At 39.2% G+C, this 27,863-nt stretch overlaps 1 protein-coding gene across 2 annotated transcripts in view; it reads right to left on the bottom strand.

Moving 5' to 3' along the window:
* LOC111875017 (retinal guanylyl cyclase 2) overlaps positions 1–26,320 on the bottom strand; it is a 220,966-nt gene extending 194,646 nt beyond the window's left edge. The window contains exon 1 of one of the 2 annotated variants that reach the window (XM_033755687.1): positions 26,197–26,320. The gene's annotated coding sequence lies outside the window, so the exon portion shown is untranslated. Of the gene's footprint in view, positions 1–7,147; positions 7,573–26,196 lie in introns of those variants that run through there. The other variant, XM_033755686.1, reaches the window with a different exon arrangement.
* Positions 26,321–27,863: the final 1,543 nt, after the last annotated feature.

The following is a 27,863-nucleotide window of genomic DNA, read 5'->3' on the forward strand; positions in this document are numbered from 1 at the left end:
TAGGAATATATGAGACAGAACAGGTGTGTTAATTAGCAACTGGTAACAAATGTGCTACCTAACACTGTAGGAATATATGAGAGAGATAACAGGTGTGTTAGTTAGCAACTGGTAACAAATGTGTTACCTAACATTCTAGGAATATATGAGACAGAACAGGTGTGTTAATTAGCAACTGGTAACAAATGTGCTACCTAACACTGTAAGAATATATGAGAGAGATAACGGGTGTGTTAGCCACTAATTGTAAGAATGTATGGGATACACTGGCTACCATTTGTCATAAAGTATGAGACAAAAAAGAGATAGACGTTGAAATGAAACATTTTCCTAACCTCAAATTTCTTATTTCTTATCGAAATGGTATCCTGTTCCTGCCGAGGCCTACATTAAGGTATTCACTTCTGCGATCGATCTAACGAGTAATGGAAAATAGAATACGGTATTACATCAAGAAATTAATGCTTCAAACTTCTTCATATTCTTAGGATGACTAAATAGAAAATAATAAATCAGGATGGGTAAGCAGCATGCAAGAAGAGAAATACATTCTCATAAAACATTTTATAAGGAAATTTCGTGGTACGAAGACAGCTGTAAAAAATGTCGTACACGGGAGAATGATATGGAAATCCTGCCGAGGGGAAGAGCTTGGTGCTCAGTACACGAATAGCTGCAAACTTTTCAACCTTTCGTGTTCTTTGGGGCCTGTTCGTGCTCTCGAGCCTAGCTTTTACTCACGTACACTTACGTGACTGGTTCTTCTATAAGTTTCGATTTCAATGGTCTTGCAAGGTCAGCAGAAAAAGTGTTCTGGTATTCGATACCTGTACATCGAACAGAGACAGTCAATCCTGTACCGTGCCGCTTGCCTGATTATGTAAGTAACTGGATGTAACTACAGTATTCAATTTCCAAATTATTCAGTAGACATATGGATTAGAATCAATTCAACTATTGATTAAAGCATTCTATAACTGGTACTCTAAGAATACTCTCTACTGGTAATCGTGCCATCATGTACCATCGTATATTGGGCTTATGAATCTTTGAGGATTTCATTAACAATAAAGTATTTCGTGAGGGTAGATTTCCTTTAGAAATCTGTATTTCCTGGTTCAAAAGGCAATATTCTATTATCTTGAATTCTTTTTCCCTTCAGGATTCTTGTACTTTTTCATCTCCGTCCATCCTCCCTGAACAAAGAACTGGAGGCTACAAAAAAACAGTTCCAATTCATGAGAAAAAAGATATGTTGGAACATGTCTCAAAAGCTGGAACATGTGTTTGAAGATCCTGGAATCGGAGCAGGCTTATAGCCTAAGCCAGAACGACAGAAAATAAACAAGTAACTTTTCTGTTTCCTTATACAATTCAACAAGTAAGAGTGTGTCTATATTGTAAAAATACTAATGCGTTTTAAGCTTAAATTTATTATTATAGTTTCTGTGGTATTACAGGTTTTTTCAAATAAAGGCAAAAATGCATATTAACACATAAAATTCGAAATAGGTGGTGCTCAAAACGGCATGAAATTCCTGGCCCGATTTTAATTCTAATGTTACCACTACCTGGCTATTAGTCACCATTATGATATCCTTGTGTTATAAGTTCACAAACCGAAACACGACTAGGAAATACCTGTTCGCCTTGCTGTGGTCGCCTATCCAGGTACCCAGATAGATTTTCTAAGGGACGCAATTCTTACACTGCCTTCAACTGTTAGTTTACTGATGGCGACGTCAGATCTTCACCACAGTGACGAGCACACTCTAGGTTCCGAAACTACTTTGCATTGTCCATAAGTGTGGCACTATTGAAAATAATTTCCACCGCTGTTAAACATACCTACACTCTAAATATAGTCACGTTGCACACGTTTCATTAACATTCCGTATAACATATATGTGTTTAGCGCATTAATGTTATAAAAACATGTTTGCCGGCAATCTCGTGCCCAATTACAGGCTCAAGTTCGCAACATGCAATGCACCGGAAGATGTGTGGCTCTTTAGGTTTGACAAGTTTGCATACATTTTTTGCCGGTATGCCTACCGGCGCGAACCAGTAAAGGAACGCACTGTATAAAATACACTTAACGGAAATCTTATGTATATATACCGTATAAAATTAAGAGATTGAAGAATATGGTAATAGTGGATTTTTAATGGGAAGCAATTATAGAGGGTGTAACATAGCCAAACATTTTAGATTTATTTTATCACTTCAATGGAGATAAGCTGTATTATCACAGTTAAGTAGCCATGACAGCCGTGCATAGCTCAGGCGGTTAGTCGCCGGTTTTCTAAGGCGGCGGCCCGGTTTCGTTCCCAGATCAGGGCATATGGGATTCGTTGAACAAAGTGGCATTGGGGCAGGTTTTCTCCTAGTTATTTAGCTTCCCCTCCCAATTCTCATTCCACTAATTGCTCCACATTCATTATTATCTAACATTCGGTACTAGCACAATAGGCCAAATAGTGGTCGGTGTAGCACATAGGCTCAAGCCTCCCAGCACCAGGGAATGTATTAATTAAGAAGCGAGGATAAGGCTTAAATCCGCATTCCTGAGCCCTCTAGAGGTAGCTGATCCCTTCCTTCCTTCGGGGGCGTCCAGGAGACCTTCAGCCCAGTGGTTTTACTTTAGTGCCTGTGTTGGTATTATAACTTATTCATGTTCATAAATTTAAAAAAAAAACAAAAAGTAAAGGTACCCCTGTAACAGGCCGTGGAGGCCCATAGGGTTGTGAGATGTTGAGGTTCCCACATTTTCTAGACAATCAGCTCTTAGACGGTGGCAAGGTTGTCAGCCTTACGCGCCGGCCACCCTTGACCCCCAAGAATATTCCTGGTACTTATTTATGGCCTCCCAGAATATTGATCTTTCCTCCTGGGACATACTGTATGCGTGTGTATGTTTTTTATTACCTCTAACAACAGTATCTTCTAATCTGAGATAGAAACATATCAAGATTCAATGAACGTTCTTTTCTATCTACCAATGGCTCTACAACCCTTCTGGTCCTTGGCCGCTTTTTCAGTTTCTTAATCAACACATAGTCTGTAGGATTCCTTGGACGGTGGATTAGCCCGTCGCAAAGCCGCTACGTACACGTAGAACAATACAAACACAAAATAAAAGCACACAAGCATTCATGTCTCCAGTGGTATTCGAACCCACGATCCCGGTTTTCGAGCTGGCGAAGATGGTTCATGCCTAAGACCGCGCGGCCACTGTGACCGATATATGTTCCCTTAGAACTATAGATTCTCCGGATGAAAACAAAGATCCCACATAACTGATGGAGGATACTAAGGTCCCGTTTATCGGCTGGCTCAGCGGTAACCCGTCGCAAGCATTTTCGGCATATGTCCATCTGTACTCTCGATCAGGACTGGAAAAATATGGTAGAATAAGTTATGACATAGTGCATTCCCTTATTCTAGAATAATCGCTGAAAATCAGCTACGCATGCCACTCCATCATTAAAACGTTTATTGAAAACCCATTTCGTGCTCACTGCAGATGTAGAGGCGTCTTCCGGGTCGAGCTGGAGGAGGCAACGAGTTCCTCTGAAATGTTTATCATTTTTACCGCGGTTCGATAACAAGAACAGTGGCACATAACATACAGTGGCTAAGAAGCAGTGTTCCTGAGGACCGGTATTGCAGGGTCTGAACTCTGAACATCTTCAACATGAGGCTACTAAGCTAAGCATTACACTAGTCTACTATGAAATAAGTGCTGGACTCGATCTCACTCGCAGCCACTAATTTTGGAACAATAAAGAAAATTATACGTCAATCTATCAATAACCAGTCACCTGAACACGAGAACAGAACAGTCTCGAATCAAGGTACCTCCTGTAGTGGGTGACATGAATATATCACTCGTATCAGTTATTAGCCACAGTCATAACAATCATCAACGTTATTTTGGGGAACTTACGGGGAAGGAGCGGGGAGGAAAATCATCTAACTTACCCCTAATTTTCCCTTCATTTAAAACACTAAACACTTCACGGAACATAGGTGATAGACGGTACCACCCTAATTAACGCAGGCATAAAAACATTAAGACTGTTGATGGGTTTTGAATTTCCACTCTGGAAGGAATAAGGTGCTGTTAAAGTGATGTTCAAATTGCACCAGGTGAATGCAGCATGGTAAGGCACTAGAAGTGCACTGAAAAACTAAAGTAATGGAAGAAATAACTGAAATGACAGAAACTTTTCTTAAAAAAGATAGTAATGAATTTTGTGCTGGGACCGATCTTTATAACTTGTACCATTTTTTTTGGAAATTGCTGTTTCAGTAGCAATTAAAAGTGTCTTCCTTATTTAATGTGAAATAAGCTGTAATATACTCTTGATAATAACTTCCACACAACCTATCATTTTTTTTTTTTGATACAGTAACTCCATCTGCGGTAACTATACAGAGCAGAGGCCTTCTTGAGAAACTGACAGTCAGCTCTGCTGATCGAGAAATTCTCTTGCCTCTTATGACACTTGGAAAGTCGTTATTATGATCCCAGCGGCCCATTACTGAACCCTACATGTAGAAAAGAAATCCAACCCATATCCTCAAATCTTATTTTCTTACGATCCCATCTTTAGCAATTTGAAGTTCATAGGACAAAAAATGTACAGCTGGACCTGTGCACAAATCCATGAAGACGTGTGGGGATTGGAGTATTGCTCCACCATTCTTGAACTCAACACAAGATGGAGGTGTTAGCTTCACATTCAGGCCGCTTTACTCCCGGGGGAAAACCCGATATCCATTGGCTATGAGGCTCGGTGGGATCAAGGGGTGGTTTTAACATTGTGGGGAAGAGAAAAATCACTTGCCTCTGCAGGGAACCGAACGCTGGCCGTCCAGTCCGTAGCCCATCACTATAGTGATCGAGCTATCCCGACTCATATATATTTTCGATCGGACTTACATTTAGAGACTTTACATACAACATGAAAATAATGAAATAATCATGATGTAGATAATTAATGCCGAGGTGAAGAATACGTGGATCTATACATTCACTCCCACATACGTCTTTATGGCATAGTGCTTAACTAGATACGGAAGGCGATAAATTTACCTTTATGATGATGAGACTGACAATGATGATGAAACTGAAGCCAGGAACTCTCTCGAATTAACTTCCTCCCCCGCGACACGCTCTTCCGTAATTGTTACGAAATATTAACGAAATCGAAAAAAAAAAATACTTCTGCCGTTATGTGTGATGAAGCTTTCTACGGCAGCGTAGCTTGAAATGTGGTACCGGCGCCCCTAGGAGGGCCAAAGCAGCCTGTCAGGGGTACCACATTTGTCAGCTGTGCGAGTTATTAACCTACTTTCCTAAAGTAGGTTTCTCCATCTCCCTGCCATCAATTTTAGAATGCCTGCACCAATCTTTTTGAAACTTGGTATGTATATCACGGCACCTGAGCCGGTCTTAACCGAGTACTTCATAAATCCCTCCCCCAGTCTATATGTCTCTATATGTGCCCTTCCTACTGTTGGAAGGTAACGGCTTCGTTAAAGGTGTGCTGCTATTCGGTGTTAGGCAACGGCTCGGTAAACACTTTTCTCCGGAAAAGAATGCATGCTATAAAAGAGAACTATTGGACGAGATGGCTTCTATGCGGCCGTTGTCTTAAAAAAGGAGAGACTTTGGGTGTGAGTATCGCGCTAACATTGCTAGGTAAAAATTCGTCAAAATCGTTCCCCCGTTAACGAGGAATTTTTGCAGGCGTCATTTTCTATGGAGTCCGTGTCATATCGAAGGAAAGCTGTCAATTATCTCTTCCTAGAACTTCTTGTTCGCCTGTTTTCCTAAAGTAGGTTTATGTGATCTGCATCCTGTGTCTGTGTTTCTATTCGGAATCGACTCAGAATGGGCTTCTACACGTGGCAGTTATTAAATTGGTCATTGTACATCCGTATTATGGAGGATTAAAATATTATGTTCCATATTTTCAAAGTTTGTTTTAAGAGCAGACTTATGTTAACTCTTTCAGGATATCTCAAGCACAAAACATTTTAAAACAGTTGCTCTACACCATTTCGTGTATAAGATTTTATAAAAACTATGATTTGAAATATAGCTTCTCTTCGTGTATCAGTCCTTATGACAAATATTGCATTATAACAGATCAGGTTAGATCACGAAGTAACGCATCTGACGTGTGTCCGGGAAACACTGAGACCCAATCGCTTCCGAGACACCTGTGTTTTATTTTCCTGTCTCGCCGGGTGAATGCTTAGATAATGTCTTGTAACAAATCACAATGGTTCCAGTACAATTTTTCTCAGATCCAACATATACAATCAATAGGTTCTAGCTCTTCACATTACATTACTTCTGCAGCTGAAACCTTACCATGCTGTGAACAATACATCTCATTAAGCAAAATCTGCGTATTCTTACTTGAATATTCTCTGTATATGAGAATATTCGTACAAATGAAAAATTTTAATGTCATGCTTTGGCATTTAAATCCAACATCACATGGTATGGTCTTTCAAAGGTAGAAATATGAACAGTAAATGCTAATTAGTATTTTGTTTCTTAGTTATAATACCGTGTGTGCTGTGGGCTGCAATGTCGACGTTTCGGAAATATTTACTATCAAGAAGTCTCCTCTTGACTTGTGCTATAAGGCAGGTAGTTGCCACTGTGTGTTCACTTCGCCTTGAAAATGTACATGGTAGAAATCTCCGAAATTAGGCTATATGACCTGCACTTAGGGCCCAAGAGAAGTCAGATAGGACTCTCAGCCAACTTCGAAAGCCGTATAAATATATTTAATAAACACTTCAAATATAATTTTTGTATCATTTATTAAAAAAAACTTTAAATTATGTAATAGAAATGGTTTATGGAATGCCCATATTCTTGCTGACTTATTATAAATTTTTATATTAAATAAGAGTATATTTGGGAGCCCCCATAGGCTAGGGGCCTGAGCCAAAGAGCCCTTCTTCTACTCCCCTATATGGGCCTGCCTATACGAATTTATACCCCCCAAAAGCAGAATTCATATTAGCTTCAAAATCTCCTTATCGATATTTCTATTAACAATAACACGTAAAATCAATGCATGAAGGTATGCAATACAAAATATCATTTTCTTCTTACCTTATCTACAAAGCGTCAACGAATGAATTAAACAGAAGGAAACAGTAAAAAGCGACGAAAGAAGACTTGTAGGAGGCGCTGCCAGTGAACATGACTGACGATAAAAAACTGTCACAACTGCAGCTTCCCCTTGTTGACATTTCTGTCGCTTTCTGTCATGAACTGCATATCGCCAAATTGGTACAGTACTGAGCCAGACAGAGAGGTGCAGTTCAAGTACCTATAGTCCAAGCAGTAGACTGAGAAGTCTGTCGACGCCGGCGTCCTGCCTTCCTCTTCACATCCCTCTCAGTCACTCACGCGTACGTCACGTTAGCCTGTGTAGTCTGTCCTATTTTCGAAGTGTTAGATGCGCCCAGTCTCGCGCGGTACAACAAGTTGTGATCCGGACGGAGTTCGTCCCCGAATCGAACTGAGCTCAGGAAACCTCCAGGCTCGTTTAGGCGCCGGCGTCGGTCTGGTACGGGTTTTGATTCAGAGAGGGGGATGCTGGGGGTGTATCTTATACTAGTCACCACAATAACATTTCTCCAAAATGATTCTTTGTTCTGAGCAAAAAATCTCCATGTAAGAGAAACCTTGAAAAGCTCATAATAGCTCAGGTGGTAAAGAAATTCCACATTTTCATAAAATCTGTAAAGTTCATTACCGTGTCGTATTCACAAGAGCCTTCCAATGAACCCTATCTTTAGTCAGATGAATTTAGTCCACAGCCTCACATTCTCACTCTTTAAGACCTAAGTTTTACTTTTACCCTTCCATCTGTACCTATAACTTACTCTGTAGTGCCATGGTGGTAAATAATATAACATTAGTTAACGATAATGTATAAGGTATTTTCATAAGCCTCTCGTTATATATATGCGCAATATGAGTATAGCTTACGGGCTATTTCAGTGATTTTATTTTAACAACAGAAATATGATTCATCTACGGTGCAACATTAATAAACGTGGATACAAATATTCGTTGCGTCTTTTATAACAAAAAGAAAAAGCATTTTAAAATTATGTTTGCATTTATTTCAAGAAACACCCGGGCAAACAATTGGTATTTTCTTTTATTAAAATTTATGTATGATATTTCGGTGAACATCTTGCATCTTACTCAGGCAGCTGACCCCTTCTTGAGGAGCGGCCAATTCTGCAGCTACTCAAGAATTTCCCAGCATGTTACGGAACCCGAAGGTTCATTACCGTCTTCACAAGAGCCATCCACTGGCCCCTATCCTGAGCCAGATCAATCCAATCCACACCATCCCATCCTACCTCTCTAAGATCCATTCTAATATTGTCTACTCACCTACGCCTTGGTCTTCCCAGTGGTCTCTTTCCTTCTGGCTTTCCCACCAATACCCTATACGCATTCCTCGTCTCCCCATTCGTGCTACATACCCTGCCCACCTCATCCTCCTTGACTTGATCATTCTAATTATACTTGGAGAAGAGTACAAGTTATGAGGCTCCTCATTATGCAGTTTTCTCCAACCTCTTGTCACTTCATCTCTCCTCGGTCCACATATTCTCCCCAACACCCTGTTCTCAAACACTCTTAGTCTATGTTCCTCCCTTAATGTCAGAGACCAAGTTTCACACCCATACAGAACCACAGGCAAAATTATAGTTTTGTATATTTTAGTTCTTATGTTTTTAGACAGCAAACGAGAAGACAAAAGGTTCTGGACTGAATGGCAGCAGGCATAACCCGAGTTCAACCTCCTCTTAAATTCCTCCAGAATCAGGTTTCGATCTGTTATCGTCGTTCTCAAATATCTGAACTGTGCTACAATTTCAAAACATCTGTTTCCTATCTTTATGTCATGATTTTGCCCTGCATTTTGGTGTCGAGAGAGCAACATATACTTAGTTTTCTCTGTGTTTACTTCTAGACCAACCTCCTTACTAGTGTCAATTAAAGTTTGTGTTTTTTTTCTTTATGGTATCTACATTATCACCCAGCAGATTCACTTAATCGACATAGACCAACAGCTGATGTGTCCCATTTAATTTCAGTCCCACCTGGTTTTCCTGGACCTTCCTAATGGCATATTCTAAAGCAAAGTTGGAAAGAGTGGCTACAAAGCATTTCCTTGTTATAAACCATTCTGGATAGGAAATTTGCGAGACAAATATTTACCTACACGGACTTTACTATACGTTTCGTTTAAACATATTTTAATCAACCTAACTAGTTTCATGGGTATCCCAGACTCTATCAGAATATTGTACAATACTTCCCTCCTAACTGAATCGTAGGCTTTCTTGAAGTCTACAAATAGCTGATGTACTGTCTCATTGTACTCCCATTTTTCTCCAATATCTGACGAATGCAAAAGATCTGATCTGTAGACATCTTGCATCATCCTTCAGTATGACTTGCGAGTCGTCCAAAGATGATTGCAGTAATTCAGCATTCAAACAAAATAATTTACAATCCTGCGTTTACAGATAGCAGACATAATACAACAATGGGCTTACGAATAGAAAAACAGGCTGCCGCAATAAAACATCTGAAATAAAGGATCCAGATCAAAACAGGTGGACGACGCCCCCTTGTGAGGTGTAATAATAAGAATTTTATAAAATTTTAAAGGAAATTTTAATAGAAAATTTTAATAGATTTTATTTGATTTAAATTAAGTGAACTAGAGCATGTAGTTCACTTAAGTTAAATTAAGTGAAGTGAACTACAGCATGTGCTATTTTAGCGCATACCAGTTGACTAAGCGTATGGCGTTTTAAGTCACGAAGCGAGCAGTCGCATATGTGACGATTGGACAATATTAGGGCAGTGTAGCAGTTTCAGCATAGTAAGACAAATGAAGATGACCATTTAGGGCCGAAATCTGTTGTGCCGAAAGAGAAAGTGTAAGAAAGAAGGAACAATCTGTTGTATTGCTGACGGACTGTATAGTACAATAAACAGTATTTAATGCGATTTATTTTGTTTATTTATGGGGTATATCAAACTGCTTCAGTAACTAATTATATAACGTCGAATGTGTGCATGATAAATGAATGATGAATTTGAAACGAACTGGAATAAAGTGGTCGTTACCTAACCGAAATACTAAAGCGACATTTGTATGGAGGGACTCAGGAAACCCATAACAAAACTCACTCACAATAGCAGATGTCGTGGATGATATTTTAATCTATAAAATACCTATCCAGTGCCCCTCTTGTTCCTTATGCCAATCACACATTCAGATCTGTCATTTGTTCTTACATTCATTATAAAATGTGGTTGAGAAATGTGAGAGGAATGAGTTAAGAAGTTAGAGCGCCCCATTGCATTGATTCTAGGACGGGGAACTTCAAGCAAGAATGTACAATTAAAAATATAATTTTCTTGTTTCGATGAATAAATTTAAAATTCTCATTCAATTCCTTACTCTATGGTTGGGATGCGCCGGTCATATATGCCGCGCGGTCTAAGGCATGAACTGTCTTCCCTCGGACACTGCGATCGTGGGTTCGAATCCCACTCAAGACATGTGGTGTGTGTATGCATTAATTCTGTGTTCGTGTTGTCCTTTGTTTACGTAGCCGCCTTGCGACGGGCTGATCACTCGTCCAAGCAGTTCTAGGGTCTGTGAAAAATGATTAGAACACTGACCAAGAGGCCAGGGCCCTGTATGGGCTGGAGGAGTAAAAAAAAGAAAGGGTTGGGATGCGTTGGTCGGCTATCTACAGTCTGAGCTGCTGACATTTCCGTCAAATAGGCTACTAACAAGTAGCAACGGCTGTGATACAAGATATGGTATTGCACAGTGGAGACTCCTGGTGGTGGTGCCTTGCGACACGATCTTTCGCTCGATCTCCTGATAGTCTGCCTGGCTCTGCAGGTGCAAAATCGCTGTTCTTTCACATTGGAATTCTGCTTCACTGCTGAAATAGGTGTGTAAATTTGACATGCAATTTACATTATCAGGTTGCTTTAAAGATAAGATTTGAAAGAGTGAGAAATAACTGTAAAACATTGCCTGTTACCCAAGCATTACTCAGTGTTTTTCAAAAACTACTCTTGAACCACTGCAAAAACGAACCTAATAATTACTCACTGAAAGTCCAGTGATTGAGGCTAGCTCTTTCTAACGGACCCAACAGAATAGGTGCTTTCCTTCACCTGAGGACGGAAACAGATCCAGTTTCCGAAACGTCGTGTTTTTATTAGTTATCTTAAAAACCAGGACGATGGATGAAGTCCAAAAACCCAATATATCAGTGTGTTATACACCATCGTCAGAATCCTATAGTAACTACTAATAATTACTAACCGCAACGTATTTTAATATAGCTTTTATCTTATTATTTATGACGCACTTCTCATAATTATGTTTATAATATTCTGGATAATGTTTGCCTGACGGTGTGAGTAAATTATATGAACAGGCTCACCGCACTTTGCCACAGAATCAAATTTAAACTAAAGTGAGAACTTGAACAATATGAATTTATTCTATTTCATTAATCAATTTAAGTAGGTATACTGTTTTGGTAAAATGGGCGATTGAAAATTTTAAGTAACTCTATTTTATTAACAGGTTTTATTAATTAAATACGTTAATAATTATAATAATTTATGACGACAGTAACGCAACTGTTCTAACAACGCGCCTGTGTTAATAATCATTTATAATTGCCAGAATTTAAAATGCAAATATTAATATACATATTATTCTTATTATTTTATTTTATTATTATATTATATTATATTTTATTATTATTATTAATTATTTTGTATGGTTACGAAACCAGATTCCTCTTCCTAACGGGAGAATACAGGCCGTGTGTTTGAGAACAGGATACTGAAAGAAAATATTTTTACCTACAAAAGAAGTAACATCAAAGGAGTTCTGTCTCCTGGAATATACCGTCATGTAGTCCGTTGAAAGTTAACTGACGGTTCGGAGGGCCATGTCGCCTCCATCTTCAGAGCGAATATTAAGCCATGTAAGAAATCAGCGTTAATTATGTGGCTCTGGAAGCGACTTGTTGCTCCGAAACGTCGGTGGACTTTCAACGAACTACATGGCGTTATATCCAAGTAGACAAAAACCTTAATAACAATCGCTGTGAGAGGACTGAGAAAACTGCTTAACCAAGAGCTTCATAATTTGTATTTGTGCCACAGAATTTGAAGTCGCATAATCAAAAACAAAGGGCTGGAAGGGCACGGAGAACGCACGAGGATGTAATAAATGTCTACAGAATCTTAGTTTGATAAACCAAAGTGAAGATATCATTAGGAATACCTAGGCTCAGGCGTTGATGGGAAGATAATATTGAAATATAAGAATCTTAACGGAAAAATTTGAGGTTCTGTCCTCCATGCAACTGGCACAGGGCGTGGTCCAGTGAAGGTTTCTTATCAATACGATAAAGCATTTTGAAATTCCTTAAAACCTAAGGGGTTTATTTACCAGCTGGGCAACTATCAAATTTTCAAGAAGGTTAATCATTCAGAAGAACGTGGTTTAAAATTTAGACTCGAACAGCTGCTATTCTTATTGTGGTTTTTCCTGATTTCCTTCAGTCCCTCCAGAAAAATGCTGCGATAATATAGTGTGACGTGACAACGCAACGCTCGGTAAGCACCCCGCCCCCCTCCCCCGCGGTGACGCCAATTCATTATTCTGTAATCATCATGGCATTCAATGTTACGTTATCTGAAACCAATGTCGTTAAAGAAACACAAATAACTAAGCATATAAAACATCCATTGTGCACTTAAGACCAATGTGTTAGCAATGAGTAAGATACTGGTTAACATACTTGAATGAAATATTCTTAAGTACGATACATTCACGTTGTTTTCAACCAAGTCTGGCATGGGCGGCTGGCTACGTTATTTCCTTGCTACTGAATGCGGCCAATAAACCTGATGTCCAGTTTCTTCGAGATGCGTGCGCTCAGAGAATAATGAGATCCTTACGCGCATCGTCGCCAGTTCTGAAAGGTTGCCATGGAAACGTGCAGACTCCGTGCACTGTGCTGTCCTTCTGCCTTCGTAATTTTGTTAAATGTCAAAAAATTGTAGCAGAAAGGAACAGGAGTGAAATATATATATTTTTTCTGTATTCACTATTCGCGTTTCTCTACAGAGAAATTCAATAGTTCACGGATAATCTGCTGAATATTATTTATGTTAGCAAATTAGTAACTAACTGTGTGGGATATCAGGTTTTCACAGTGGGGGTTATGAAGAGTTCTGTCTTATAGAACTTAGTGTTATGTAGCCCGGTGAATGTCAACCGATGTTTCGCAGAACACATCGCCTACATCGTCCTCCGAAAAGTAGACAGGACTAGTGTAAATATTAAATTAATGAACTATTGGGTAACACATCCTAAATATCCAACACCGTTTATTTCCCAACTACATATGATTTTCAGTGTCGCATGATTGATTTAACAATTTGTACGAACTGGTTTCTCTTCTTATCTGTTGCTCTTAATCTCCGATATTTACGATTTATATATCCTGACTAGAACTACTGTTGTGTCCGGGAATAGACAGTATCTCCATTTAATGGACCCAACAGGATAGATTCCATGCTTATATCTGATGACGGAAACACAGCCGGAATTCGAAAAATTGTGTTCTTTAATCATAACTGAAACGCTGGAAAACGTCAAATATATGTTACAGTTGAGTCATTTTCGGTCTTTCTCCGTCCATCCACCTTTTCGGTCTTGTCCCACGAAACAGACCACACAGAAGGCAATAGCATCGGTGTAGAGACGGTACTTAGATATCAAGGACGTAGTGAACGTAATTATTTGTACCTGAACTATCAAAACTTTCCAAGTACAAAATGATCGAAAACAAACTTTAAAAACGGTACCTTTAACAAGAAGTTCTGGGAAGAACTAATCGCCTACTTTCCTTTGGTACGACACGGACCGCATAGAAAACGACGCCCCCAACATTTCTTACTTTGTTGCTTGTGTATTAGTTGCCGCGTTAACTTCTTACCGAGCTGTTGCCTGGCAACACGTACATATACGCAGATAATGGAAGGGATTTATGAAATATGCCGTTAAGACGGACTCACATACCAAGTGTCATACAGGTTGGTTAAGCCATTCAAAAGCTAACAGGCGGGGGGACAGAGAGACACACACACATAACAGACACATAGACGCACAGACACAGAGAAAGCATGGATATCGCAGAAGTCTTTTATTTTTTAAAATAAGAAAAGTAGGCTAAACCCCACGTTTCAGCGGACCTGAACTTAATACTCTGACTTTCAGGTGACAATATCGAACAGGTTACCGTGAAATCCAAAATTTGTATTTCATTGTTTTAGTACCACATATATTTAAGAAAGTAGAAGAAAATAAGGAATATGCCGTATGCCCTTCGCTGTTTCTTTTAATACGAGACCAATGATTAAAGATATTTCTGCCTTTCCGTTCCTTTCTACTGCCCTTACGATGGTTGCTAGGAGTTCTCGCTCTGGTATAATGCATAGAGCGAGCCATATCCACCGCTGTTTCGTCGCCAGGAAAACGTGTTTCAATGCACAAAACGGTCTACTTGATATTTGCATGTCTATCATCAGTCACCGGATGTTTATAGAATGCATATTTAGCGTCCATCTGCACAGGCAACACATTTTGGTACCAGTGCACGCTTCACCTCTTAACAAATATCACTTATTTATATAGGATATATTCCTGTGTTTATAAGGGGTGAGACATACTGACATACGTAATTAGGACACACTTAAAAACTATACGACAATCATTAAAGAAGCTAGAAACATTTGGAATGTCCAGAAGTGATTGTCATTTACGAGAAGGTACAAGCTGGAGCGAAGACTCTTCCTGCAGTATATGCCGCCAGTATGCACAAGGCTGTGAAGCTTGGATGTTGTATTAACATCTCGATCTTCTGTGACTTGATGTTGCGTCATGTGGTAGAGAGGTACGTACTGCCTCAATCTTCAGGGTAGAAGAACGAGTATGTTCAGCACATTCTGGCTGTTTTCCATTTGTTTTGTGCAACGTTATATTCATAAATAATAACTGTAACAATTTAACCCTTGAAACTATTTAAATATTTGTATAACCACTGACAACTAGTATTACTTTTCGTAGTATAACGGCATTTGTACGAGGCAAAAATGTATTGCTGCATCAAAAGAGGAGATTTGAAAACGTATTCCCAGACGTTCAGACGGTTTGACCTGGAGTTCTATTGCATTGGGCTATTCAAACAACAGAAATTATTTGTTCTGCTCCCCAGTGACGTGTTGTTTATTATACTGGGCGCCTTCCATCAACGCAGTGCCAATAATACGGTATGATATGGTGTAAATAATTCTCAGTTAAAATATTGTGTACAAACCTGAGAGAGCATTCTTCGATGTTGTAATTTTAATTAATGTGAATTGGATTGAAAATGATGGAGAATATAGCACATACCGTGTACTTAATTATATTTTATTAACTCCGACAGAAACAAATTCTGTGTGAGAAAAATTATCATTTAAAATATGTACAAGTTCCCACACAGTAGTAGAGAAACGACTGAAGAGCTCAAGATAAACATTACTGATGCAGGAAACAACATTATTAAAAATTATTCCTTTTCCGTAATTTTATACGTGTAATAATCATAGATTTACATTCATGTTACACGTCAGAATTTGTGTCTAACACATAACAGACCTAGTAATAACTGTAGTTTTCATTACTTCTGAAACGTCTCTTCACTTCCAAAATTCATTACTTCACTAGCTCCGTAGAAACGAAGCCCTTTCTGAGAAGCTGTTAGTGGCTGGATTAGTGAATATACTCCCACTTTTATGAAACCCAAACATCCAATATCATTTTCACAAAAGCCCGCAACCGGATTCTATCTCGAACCAAATAACCCCAGTCCATTACTTCATATCTTATTTTTAACATTCATTATAATATTTTCCTTCTTCCAGTTACTTTTATTTCTCCCAAATGATCACTTCCTTTCAATTATTTGCGGCTAATGTATTGTATGCCGGTCACGGTAGCCGAGAGATCTAAGACATGTAGTGTTTTCGCTCGCTTGGAAGCCGGCATCATGGGTTCGAATCCCACAAAAGGCATGGGTGTTTGATGTGTGTATGCGTTTATTCTGTGTTTGTGTTGTCCTCGATTTAGGTAGAGGCCTTGCGACGAGTTGAACACCCGTCCAAGGAGTTCTAACGTCTGCGAAAATGATCATGAAACAAAAAATCAGCCCTATGCTAGAAAGTTGGAGCAAGAGGGGGAAAAATATATTGTATGGATTTCTCAAGTCTATCGTGAATTCTACAAGTGCAGCCCTTCACGTGCTGTTCGATTCTGTCACTGAGACGATAAAATGATGAAGAGTAAAATTTATGGCTTCTCATTGTGTGATTTTACCCATTTTCCTATTGCTTTCTTTCTATTAGGGCCGCACATTCCCAAGAGCCCTCAACTGTGTTCAGCCCTTAGCGCGAGAGAGAATTCTCCTCACTCACACAGACGGTAGCAGTATTCATATCTGATTAGCGAAATGAAGCTTTGAGTGTCAGAAATGTTTGAAAATCACTGCACGGGACGCTACACTGCTCCAGTTAACAAGCCCGTTAATTAAGAGCTGAGTGCCACACAGAATGCAGTGGCTACTACTCCTGTAATTGATGATGAACATGCAAAGCGGGCAATTTGGAGCGGCTGTTTGAGGCCAAAACCCTAAGTAATGTTATCAAAGTTTAGCACTTAGCAATGTTTCTGCCCCCCTACGAGAGTAGCTTAAGATTTAGACTTTCCCAACCCAAACAAGCCAGCCATAGACACACACACATACATTTATGCCTCACACAGATCACACATAAATCCTAAACTCAGGAAACTACAAATGCTCACATGTGTGCCAACAACAATATCAATTATTAAATAACTTTCTGTAAATAGCCTTAGACGTCGAAGCGAATCAAAACAGGGGAAAAAAAAATTTAATTAATTTATTTCACAGAAGTTACAATTATCCAGTAATTTAAAATTGTTTAATTAATGTGATTAAATTTACGATTTAATTAAAGCAAGAGACAAAAAACTGTTGTGGGTATTAGCATTCAACATCCGACAGATATGAAACAAAATGAAATATAATATTACAGTCTAATTCCGGCTGCCTGAGGACACAGGGGGCCACCTGACGTGAGGCCAAGTAGGCGCACTGCCTATGCTCCTGAAGCTTAGCTATATTGCGGCTTGCAAGTCACTAGCGAAGAAACTGATCTGCGTATAAGTACTGCTCATGGTTACAGCGCTGTGTGGAGCATTTTTCATTTTATTTATTTTCGGTTTATTTAACGAGAATGTCAGTAGGTAAGTCTATGCCTATGTAGCGCCGAATGATGTGATGATCTTTGAGTAAGGTATTGGAAAGGAAGTGATCATGACGTCATTTGAGACACCATTCCCAGCAGTTGCTTGGAGGAACTCAGTCGGGATAGTCGATGTCCCAGGCAAAATTCGAACTGAGCACGTTCCTAATACTGGCCAGACTTGTTACAGCTTGAACCAACTTTCTCGGTGATTCTTTTGAAATCAGCGAATTTTACAACCATAGTCCTGCGTCATTTACCTGAATAATTACACGATTCTATTCTCTGTGCTTGAAAACTAACTCTCTGAGCCCAGTAAGGAAGCATTCCTCCGAAAACGTTTCTTTATTCATGGCAGAACTGAAGATCGAAAATATAATACATTTACGATATATTTGAGAATACTAAGGACAACAGAAATTTAGTATAATTTCCTAGGTACTTACTTACTTACTCACTTACTTATGGAGCTGAGCCCTTCTGGAGGAGCAGCTACTGCAGCTACTCAAGAATTTCCCAGCACTTTATGAAACCCGAAGGTCATTACCGACTTCACAAGAACCCTTCACTGGCCCCTATCCTGAACCAGATCAATCCAATTCATACCATCCCATCCTATCTCTCTAAGATCCATTCTAATATTATCCACCCACCTACGGCTTGGTCTTCCTTGTGGTCTCTTTCCTTCTGGCTTTCCCACCAATATCCTATACTCATTCCTCGTCTCCCCCATTCGTGCTACATGCCCTGCTCATCCTCCTTGACTTGATCATTCTAATTATACTTGGAGAAGAGTACAAGTTATGAAGCTCCTCATTATGCAGTTTTCTCCAACCTCCTGTCACTTTATCTCTCTTCGGTCCAAATATTCTCCTCAACACCCTGTTCTCAAACACCCTTAGTCTATGCTCCTCCCTTAATATCAGAAACCAAGTTTCACGCCCATACAGAACCACAGGCAAAATTATAGTTCTGTGTATTCTAATTTTTATGTTTTTGGACAACAGACGAGAAGACAAAAGGTTCTGGACTGAATGGTAGCAAGCATTACCCGAATTCAATCGCCTCTTAATTTCCTCCTGTATCAGGTTTCGATCTGTTATCGTTGTTCCCAAATATCTGAACTGTGCCACATTTTCAAAACATCTGTTTCCTATCTTTATATCATGATGTTGCCCTGCATTTTGGTGACGAGACAGCAACATATACTTAGTTTTCTCTGTGTTTACTTCTAGACCAACCTCCTTACTAGTGTCAATTAAAGTTTGTGTTTTTTTTCTTTATGGTATCTACATTATCACCCAGCAGATTCACTTAATCGACATAGACCAACAGCTGATGTGTCCCGTTTAATTTCAGTCCCACCTGGTTTCCCTGGACCTTCCTAATGGCATATTCTAAAGAAAAGCTGAGAAGCAGTGGCGATAAAGCATCTCCTTGTTTTAGACCATTCCGGATAGGAAATTTGTCAGACAAATGTTTACCTATACGGACTTCACTATACGTTTCGTTTAAACACATTTTAATGAGCCTAACTAGTTTCATGGGTATCCCAAACTCTATTAGAATATTGTACAATACTTCCTTCCTAATTGAATCATAGGCTTTCTTGACGTCTATGAATAATTAATGTACTGTCTCATCGTACTCGCATTTTTTCTCCAATATCTGACGAATGCAAAAGATCTGATCTGTAGTTGATCTGTTACGTCGTAACCCACACTGATGATCCCCAATAATTTCATCTATACATGGACTTAACCTTGAGAGAAGAATATTTGATAAAATTTTGTATGAAGTTGATAGCAGTGATATCCTTCGATAATTACTACAGTCAGTTTTATCACCCTTCTTGTGAACTGGTACAATAATAGACTCCTTCCATTGATCAGGCAATTTTTCCTTTTGTCAAATAGAAGTAATTAGATTGTGGACCTTAGAACGTAATATTTCACCTCCTACTTGAATAAGTTCTGCCGGAATTTGATCACTGCCTGGCGATCCATTGATCAGGCAATTTTTCCTTATGTCAAATAGAAGAAATTCGATTGTGGATCTTAGAACGTAATATTTCACCTCCTGCTTGAATAAGTTCTGCCGGAATTTGATCACTACATGGCGATCCATTGCTCAGGCAAATTTTCCTTATGTCAAATAAAAGAAATTCGATTGTGGACCTTAGAACGTAATATTTCACCTCCTGCTTGAATAAGTTCTGCCGGAATTTGATCACTACCTGGCGATTTATACCGTTTTAATTTTGCAATAGCACTTTCAACCTTAAAAGGGCTAGGATCAGGTACTAACGGCTCAGCTGTATGGATTTCTGTCTGCCTAACAGCACTGACCCTATGTACATTCAATAACTGTAAGAAGTAGTTCCTCCACCTATTCAAAATGTCGGAATCTGCAAGCAGATCACCATTCTCAGCCTTCAATAAGTTACAGCTAGGCTGGTAACCCCTCTTAAAGTCCTCTACACAGGTCTCTAATGTTCTTGTTCTTACTGTTCCTTGCCAGCTCATCAATTTTGTCTTTCAGATATTCCTCTTTTTGTTCCTGAATTGCCTGCTGGTTTCATGCCTTATATTGTTCAGATTATCCCCATTTAACTCGCTTGGATCCTGTAACCATTGCAATTTGGCGTGCTTTCTTTGGTCTAATAATTTTGAGCATCCTTCATCGAACCATGGCTTATGCTTCTTCGGTTATTAATAACCTAGACTCTCTTTGGCACACATTTTTATATTCTCTCTAATAGTTTCCCAAGTTTTATTAACAACCACCTCAGTTTCCAAGTTTTGCAAAACCGCGAATATATTTGAGATTTCAACACAATACTGCTCTTTACCTTCTACCTCATTTAATTTCTTGAGATTGAACCTCTTCATACGAACCCTATGTGTTGTTTGTTTGCTCACTGCCAGTCTTTCCCTAAACTTTGCCACCACCAGGTAGTGGTCAGTATCACAATCTGCTGCCCTGAATGATCGGACATGCCGTCTCCTAGCTATCATAATATGGTATATTTCATTGTGTATCTTTCCATCAGGGTCCAAGTAAATTTATGGATGTTACGATGTGGGAACATTGTACTTTTGACAGTAAGATTTTCTGATGCGGCAAAGTTTACTATTCTAACTCCATTATCATTACTAATTTCAAGCAAACTCTCATTCCCAATTGTTGGTTTGAAAATGTCTTCCCTCCCTACTTTGGCATTGAACTCTCCTAACAAAATTTTCATAGGGTACTTGGGGAATTTATCAAATACATGTTCTAGTTCTTCATAGAACCTGTCCTTTATGTCATCAATTTCATCTTCTGTTGGGGTGTGAACATTCGGAGCGGTGATATCACACCTGCGATCTTTTAGTATTATACGTGTGTATGATCTCCTATCACTAACGAACTCTACCCTCTTAACTGCTGATACGATTCTCTTATGTAAGAAAAAAACCTGTACCTAATTCATGTTTTTCATTCCCCTTTCCATAGAAAATCTCCTACCGGTGCGATGCCACCTCCATCCCATCTGACCTCCTGTACTCCCGCTAAATCTAATTTATATTTTAAGATTTCTTCTGCCACTGCCCTGAGCGAACCTGCCCTATACAACTTCGTACATTCAAAGTGTCAAATCTCACATCCATTTTCTTTAGTTTAGGTCGTTTGTCCAAGGAATCCGTCGAGGTTCGAGCCTTTGCGTTAATTTTCGTAAGAAAGTTATTTTTTTACGGTTAGGAGTTGTTAGCCCCACGCCAAACCCCCAAGCTGGAGGACCACCCCTTGTCGGTTGTCCGCGACTGCTTATTCGATATATTCATAGCTTCCCTCCAAAACTGGAGGGCGTCTCCTCCATTCGCAACCTGACGACTCGACATGCCGTGGTGATAAGGGACCCACCTAACATGGAATTTCGTAGGTAACATTCCAGAAATAAATCTACGTCATATTCACGAAGACACTTTCCTGTTTCTGCGATTAAAATTCCCGTTGTTTTATATGGATGAAAAGCTTGGTCTGACAAACATAAATAATGTTTAAGAACAGGTTGAAAGATCGTAAATGTCTTAAGTAGAATACTTAAGTTTGATATTTATTCAAATATACGAATAATATTCCTCCCGCTGAAGATCTGATATCATCATTTGCTCCGTCAAAATGAAGTTGTCATGCTGAATTGGGAAGATGAAGTTCTTATAAATAAAGAAACAAAGAAAGAAGCAAATAGAAAACTCTGTGATGGAAGTTTAAACCTTGTTTATGGAGTTATAATTCCGTTAGGTCTTAATCCTTGTTTTGTCTTTCCATTTGATAAAAGAAGTAACTTTCCAGGCCCGATGAGGATTTCCATGAATGTTCTGTTACGTTCCCACTGACGAATGAAATCATTACGAGTTATAGAAATGAAACAATATTTTGGAAGCCTCGATATCTTAATTTCTTAATGCAACTTAAACATTCATACTGATAGTTCCACACGATTATACTACTCGTTCTGCAGAACTCACAGGCCTACCAGAATGGTACTACATTTCTATGGTTAGGAACATTTTGGAAAATCAGATCCCGTAACTACATCTTAGTATCTGAAGAATGTAAAACAAATGCAAATTAAAAAAGTATAAATTGTTAAGAGACAGTTCAGAGATATAAATAAATCTATAGGCTGTTATTTCCTCCACACGCCATTCGCAGTCCCGATACTACGTTCCACGTTTCGTGAACAATGTTATGGAAACTGATTGTTCGGACCTCCCTCATTTTTCATGGCCCTGCGTAAGAAATAGCAAACGCAGACTTCACGTGACCCCTACTTCCTGTTAAGCCATCCACGTCACTATATTTACCTAGCCGTTACCTAGCAACGATGAGGGAATTCTTACCAAGCCACTGTCTAGCAACGATAGGGGGATACACATACAGACATACGGACTGATTGGAGGGATTTATGTAGTACGCCGTTGAGATAGTCTGAGATGCAATGAAATACACACCAAATTCAATAAAAATTTGTTGAAGCATTCTGTGCTTTATACAGACATGCAGACAGTATAGAGATCGGATAAACAGTTTTACATGCTTTCAGACACCCTAAAAGCGAATAAGGAGCCGATATAACGTCTGGTTGCGGGCTGGACGACCGAGTGGTTGGAGTTCGAGTCCCGGTAGTCAATAATTTTCTCTTCTCCATGCCGTCCAGACCGGCTCTGGGGTCTTCCCAACCTCCTATCCAATGGGTACCGGGGGCCTTTTCCCCGGGGGATAAAGCAGCAGTGGCGTGAAGCTGACCACTCACCTCCAACTAGTGCCGAGGCCAAGAAAATGTGGATCTATATATCCACTCTTCCATACGCCTTCACCGAGTAGTGCTTAATTCGTTAAGCACAGGGACAATTTTACCTTTACCTGAATGCGAGCGAGTGGTTTGTGGAATGCCATGTATTTGTACGTACAAAGTAGGCCTATGGATGTGTGTTCTGCTAGCCCTTAACTGTTGGGCGCGGCGAATCTGTGTATTATAGCTCTAAGAATATAGGCCCTTCAGACGTTCCCTTAAGAAAAAGGAAGGCGATTTTCTAGAAAATGGTTCAAACGATTCTGATTAAGAAGAAAGCAGTCTTCTGGGATTTGGCACCGTGTATATGTGGTGTTAACCGACGTTTCGGAGGAACGTATCGCCTCCATCTTCAGGGTGGAAGAAAAAGTATAAGAAATCTGCAAGCGACAAGACCGTGAGAACGGTAAAAGCAGACTNAGCAAATTCATGACACAAATTCATGACACACGCACTATATGCCCAAGCGCAAAATGTAGTTTTTATCGAAAACGACGCACGTTTCACTGGTCATACGCACTTCGTTTTTGTTCGGTATTCGGCAACCAGAAATTGCTTACCAAGTAACAAACCGCTTCGTTTACAAGGTAACGTAATCAAGGTTAATATTATACGAAAAGTACGCGCAATGTGTTTGCACAGATTTTCCTGTAGGCCTCCAGGGTTTCGCAGCGTCACCATATTGGTTCTGCTGAAGGCCAAACGGTGAGATGCTCGTAACAGGCATTATGAAAATCGGTCAGTTAATGTCATGTCCAGTGATGTTCGTAATTAAATCGGGGTGGAGAGGCAGTGAAGGGCAAACAGGCATGCGCAGAAACCTAATTTGACTCCAAAGAGGAAATTTTCCATTAGAATTCTATTAGCGCCTTCAAGTGGCTAGTAATCCTTCAGTACGTTTCTCTACATAGCAGTTGTCGACCGCTTCCCGTTCACGAACCAGCAAGCACCAGCGGGGTTTTCAGATCCCTTGAACCAGCATTCATGGCTATCTAAAATACAAATAATACTATATAAAAGGAAATATTATTAGCAAGCCTAACGCTTTTAACCACCCGCATGAGACAGGAAAACTGAGACGCTGACAAGTGTTTAGATGGCGGTAAACGGTAAAGGATTAATTTCTTTTGTGCTTAATTAATTAAGCACCACACAATGAAAAAGTATTGGGGAGTGGAAGAATATCTCCAACATTCTTGACCTCGGTTCTAGATGGAGGTGAGTGGTCAGCTTCACGCTTCTACTGTTTTACCCCATTGCATAGGAGATTGGGTGGGTACCAAAGCCTGTCTGGACGCTGCGGAGAAGAGAGAAATCTCTTGCCCCAGCCGGGAATCCATATCCAGGTTTCGCAAATATTCTCTTTCCTTCAGGTTTGCGGATAAGAATTACGAATTTTTTTCTCGGGTACACCAAAGTTTCACACAATACAAACTGCACAGGAAAATAAATTTCTACACTATCACTAACGTGTGATACTGGCCGCGCCATTGCTCAAGCTGTTAGTCTGTGGCTTCCCACCGCGGCGGCCCGGGTTCGATCCCGGGTCTGATCAAGTGGTATTTGTGGTGGACAAAGTGGCGCTGGGGCAGGTATTCTCCGAGTACTTAGGTTTCCCCTGCTAATCTTCATTCCACCAAATTCTCCATCATCATAATCACCCGGGGCAGGTACAGTAGGCCAATCAGTGACCACCGTGCCGAGTGGACCCAGTTGGACTCCACCCCCCACTAAGTGAACTAAAAATTTAACGTGAGATACAACCTATGGTTCCGCCATTGCATCCAGCATAATTTAATCACCATAATAGTGTTTACTAAAAAATTTAATATTATGAAGTTTCTATTAATTACAACTTTATATATTTTAACCATTCGGTTTCACATTTCTCTTCCTCCCATTTTAGCTTCAAAACAATATGTACACTTGAGACACTCTTAGTACGCTTGAAAGATATTTTCAATTCGGTACAACTTCGTGCTTAAGTTTCGAGTCTCACATACTTCTCAAGAGCAGCCTTTATATAACGAATTTATAGTACCTAAAGTAGTCACAGCTTCCTGCAGTAAGGGCAGTAAAATATTAACCTGCATTCAAGCAGCACAGAACTGTACTTCAAGGAATCCTCACAATAACGATGTAATAATTAACAAAATCAACCCATCAGTGTCTTCATTGTCTTGCGCAGAATATACTATCTCAGCTTTGATGTCTTTGTCTACTGTCTTGACCTCAGACTCCAAATTGCTCACTTTGTATCCTCGTCAATTAAAATGTCCGCTAAATTTTGTACGGCTCTAAAATATTAATTAACGGGTTTGTTAACAAGAGGAGAGTAGCGTCCCGTGCAGTGATTTGGAGGCATTTTTGACACTCAAAGCTTCATGTCACTAATCAGATATGAATACTGCTATGTTTTGTATAAGTGAATATAACTCTCTCCCACGCTAAGGGCAGAACATAGACTGAGAGTTGCTTAGTGCAACAAATCACATATAGAAAGGTTTTATAGTTTGTACGCCTAGACGACTGTTACCAGGGTAATAGAACCAAAGACGGTAAAGCATGTGTCACGTAACTTCGAACAAGGCCAAGAGTAACCTTGAATGCGCAGAAGAAAAATTTCAGACAAGGGGGTCTGAAATATTTCTTCTGAGCATTCAAGGTTACTCTTGGCCTTGTTCGAAGTAACGTGACACTTGCTTTAACATGAGTGGTACATGCAGTACCCATGAAGGGTATAAAAAATATATACAAAATTCCAGTAGGAAGGCCTGAGTTCTCTAGACACACTAGACGTAACCGGGATCATAACATTGTAATCGAGCTTAAATAATTAAAATGTGAGGTATAGAATGGATTTGTTTAGCTCAGGATATGTTTCGGTGACAGACTTTAGTGAATGCAGTAATGAACATTTCAACGTAAATAGTTGCATTCGTTTGTGTTACGCAGGTATGCGTAAATATTTGCTCAAGAAACCATTCAAATAAGAACTTCAATTATAATAATTTTATAGATAACCTGTTTCGGAGTTAATGTTTCAACATTATCAGTTATTTCCCATAAGAAATGTAGAGAGGAAATTTTACACATTTTGAGTAGTGTTGCTCATAGGCTAAAATAGTTATCTATTTGATTGGTCTAGTACAAAAGTAGCATATATAAAGAAGTGTTTGTTAAGACATTATATAAAATATAAATAAAATCTAGAAGATATCACAATGGAAAAGGGGGGGGGGTTATGTTGTCCATGGATGAATGTTTTTCTGTAATATAATAAGCCAAAAATACATAATTAAGATGAATATGCAGTGATTTGCATAGAGTTGATATACATGGAGACTGAAACACTTACGGAGATGTTAGTGATGTACTTCAGAGGCGGCTCTGAGCCAGCTACAGGCTAAGCCCTATGTTGTTCCGTTGTGTTGTCTTTTAGTGGCGATGTTGACCATGTTGACGATGTTGACGTTGCAGTGCTTGAGGGTAGACCAAGTAGACTACAAGCTAGTTGCAGACTAAAGCGCTACGTTGTTCTGTTGTGCTATCATGTAGTTCAGAATTACGAAAAAGATGGGGCTGTAAGCTTCTTCATATATGTCGTTTAAATGTGTTATCTGTTTTACGTCACTATAAATGCGGAATTGTTCCAAAATGTTGAAAGCGTTCCCCTTTTTTATGGATGCATGAAATATCCATGCTACCTTATAATTTAGCACGTGTGAGGCCTGTTCGAGGAATATGTGGAAAGCCACATTCATGTTTTCTATTTTTAATGTCATTGACGTGTTGTTTATACATAATTTTATAAATTTCGACCAGTTTGTTCTAGATATATATTTTCCTAATCGGGGTACTTCACTTTGTAGATTCCATTGTTACTTTATTTATCTATATATCGTGTTTGATTTCTTAGCTGCTTTTCATCTGTGTTGCCGACTTTGTAAGCAATTATAATGTCTTTCTTGTTAATACGCTTATTAATCGTTCCGTTTTCATGCCCAACATAGGTGAATGAAGCCAATTTCTTCTTCTTCCTTTCGTAATGTCATCAGTTCGATTTTTAATGTTGCTTTTATGATGATGGCGTGTCATATTATAGTAATAGGTGGGTATTCAATTTTATGTAAGAAGTATTTTATAGTGTTCAATTTTTTCCCTCCCTCGTCATTGGACAGAGAGTAATTGTGGAGTCTCTCAACTAGAAATTGCAATTGTGTTTTACTTTTCACACATTTCTATAATTTTAAATCGACTTTATGACAATCACCACACCAAATTAATTTATGTATGTCTGGCTTATTCTATTAGAGAAAACTAATCCTGGGGCTCTAGAATGCCCCCGTTCCATTGTGGCATCACTTCGATTTTATTTATATTTTATATAATCTCTCATAACAGACACTTCTGTACACATTTTATCTCTTGCCCATAAGCAACACTACTCAAAAACATATAAAACTCCCTCTCTACATATTATATTGTCATATTATGAGTTTGCGTGACTTATAGAACGGGCTTTGGATTTGATGATCAAATTTATTGGACCTTTATGCAATTTGTTACAACATTTCACAAAACAGACTGGTAACTCTCGACTTTTGACCATACTACACTAATCCACTATCTGGAGTCAAGTCAAAGTCAAAATCACCTTGCGACTGAGGGTCAGTCAGTCAGTAAGGCTTGGTGTCGAGCCCCATCTTGGCTAAATTAGTTATTTAATTGACTGACTGGTTGGTGAATGCAGTTAGCTAAGTAGTAGCCTGCTTTAGGGTTCTTCTGTCCTACATTTTGTCTTGGTGTTCGGCTCATTGTTTTCCATAATCTGACATTTATTGAGACGCAGTTAAATGTATTTTTGTCCGACATTTTCAATTTTTGTCGAAGCAAATTCACCACCTCAAGGATCTAAAATTTTTCAATTCGGCTAGTTTTATTGCGTTTAGTGTCATTTCTCCATTGTCCGATTTTCATTTGCGTAAAGGAGTATAGGCCTTTGTACGCTTACTGTCTAAAATT

Source organism: Cryptotermes secundus, unplaced genomic scaffold (assembly GCF_002891405.2).
Source record: "Cryptotermes secundus unplaced genomic scaffold, Csec_1.0 scaffold973, whole genome shotgun sequence".
NCBI lineage: Eukaryota > Metazoa > Arthropoda > Insecta > Blattodea > Kalotermitidae > Cryptotermes > Cryptotermes secundus.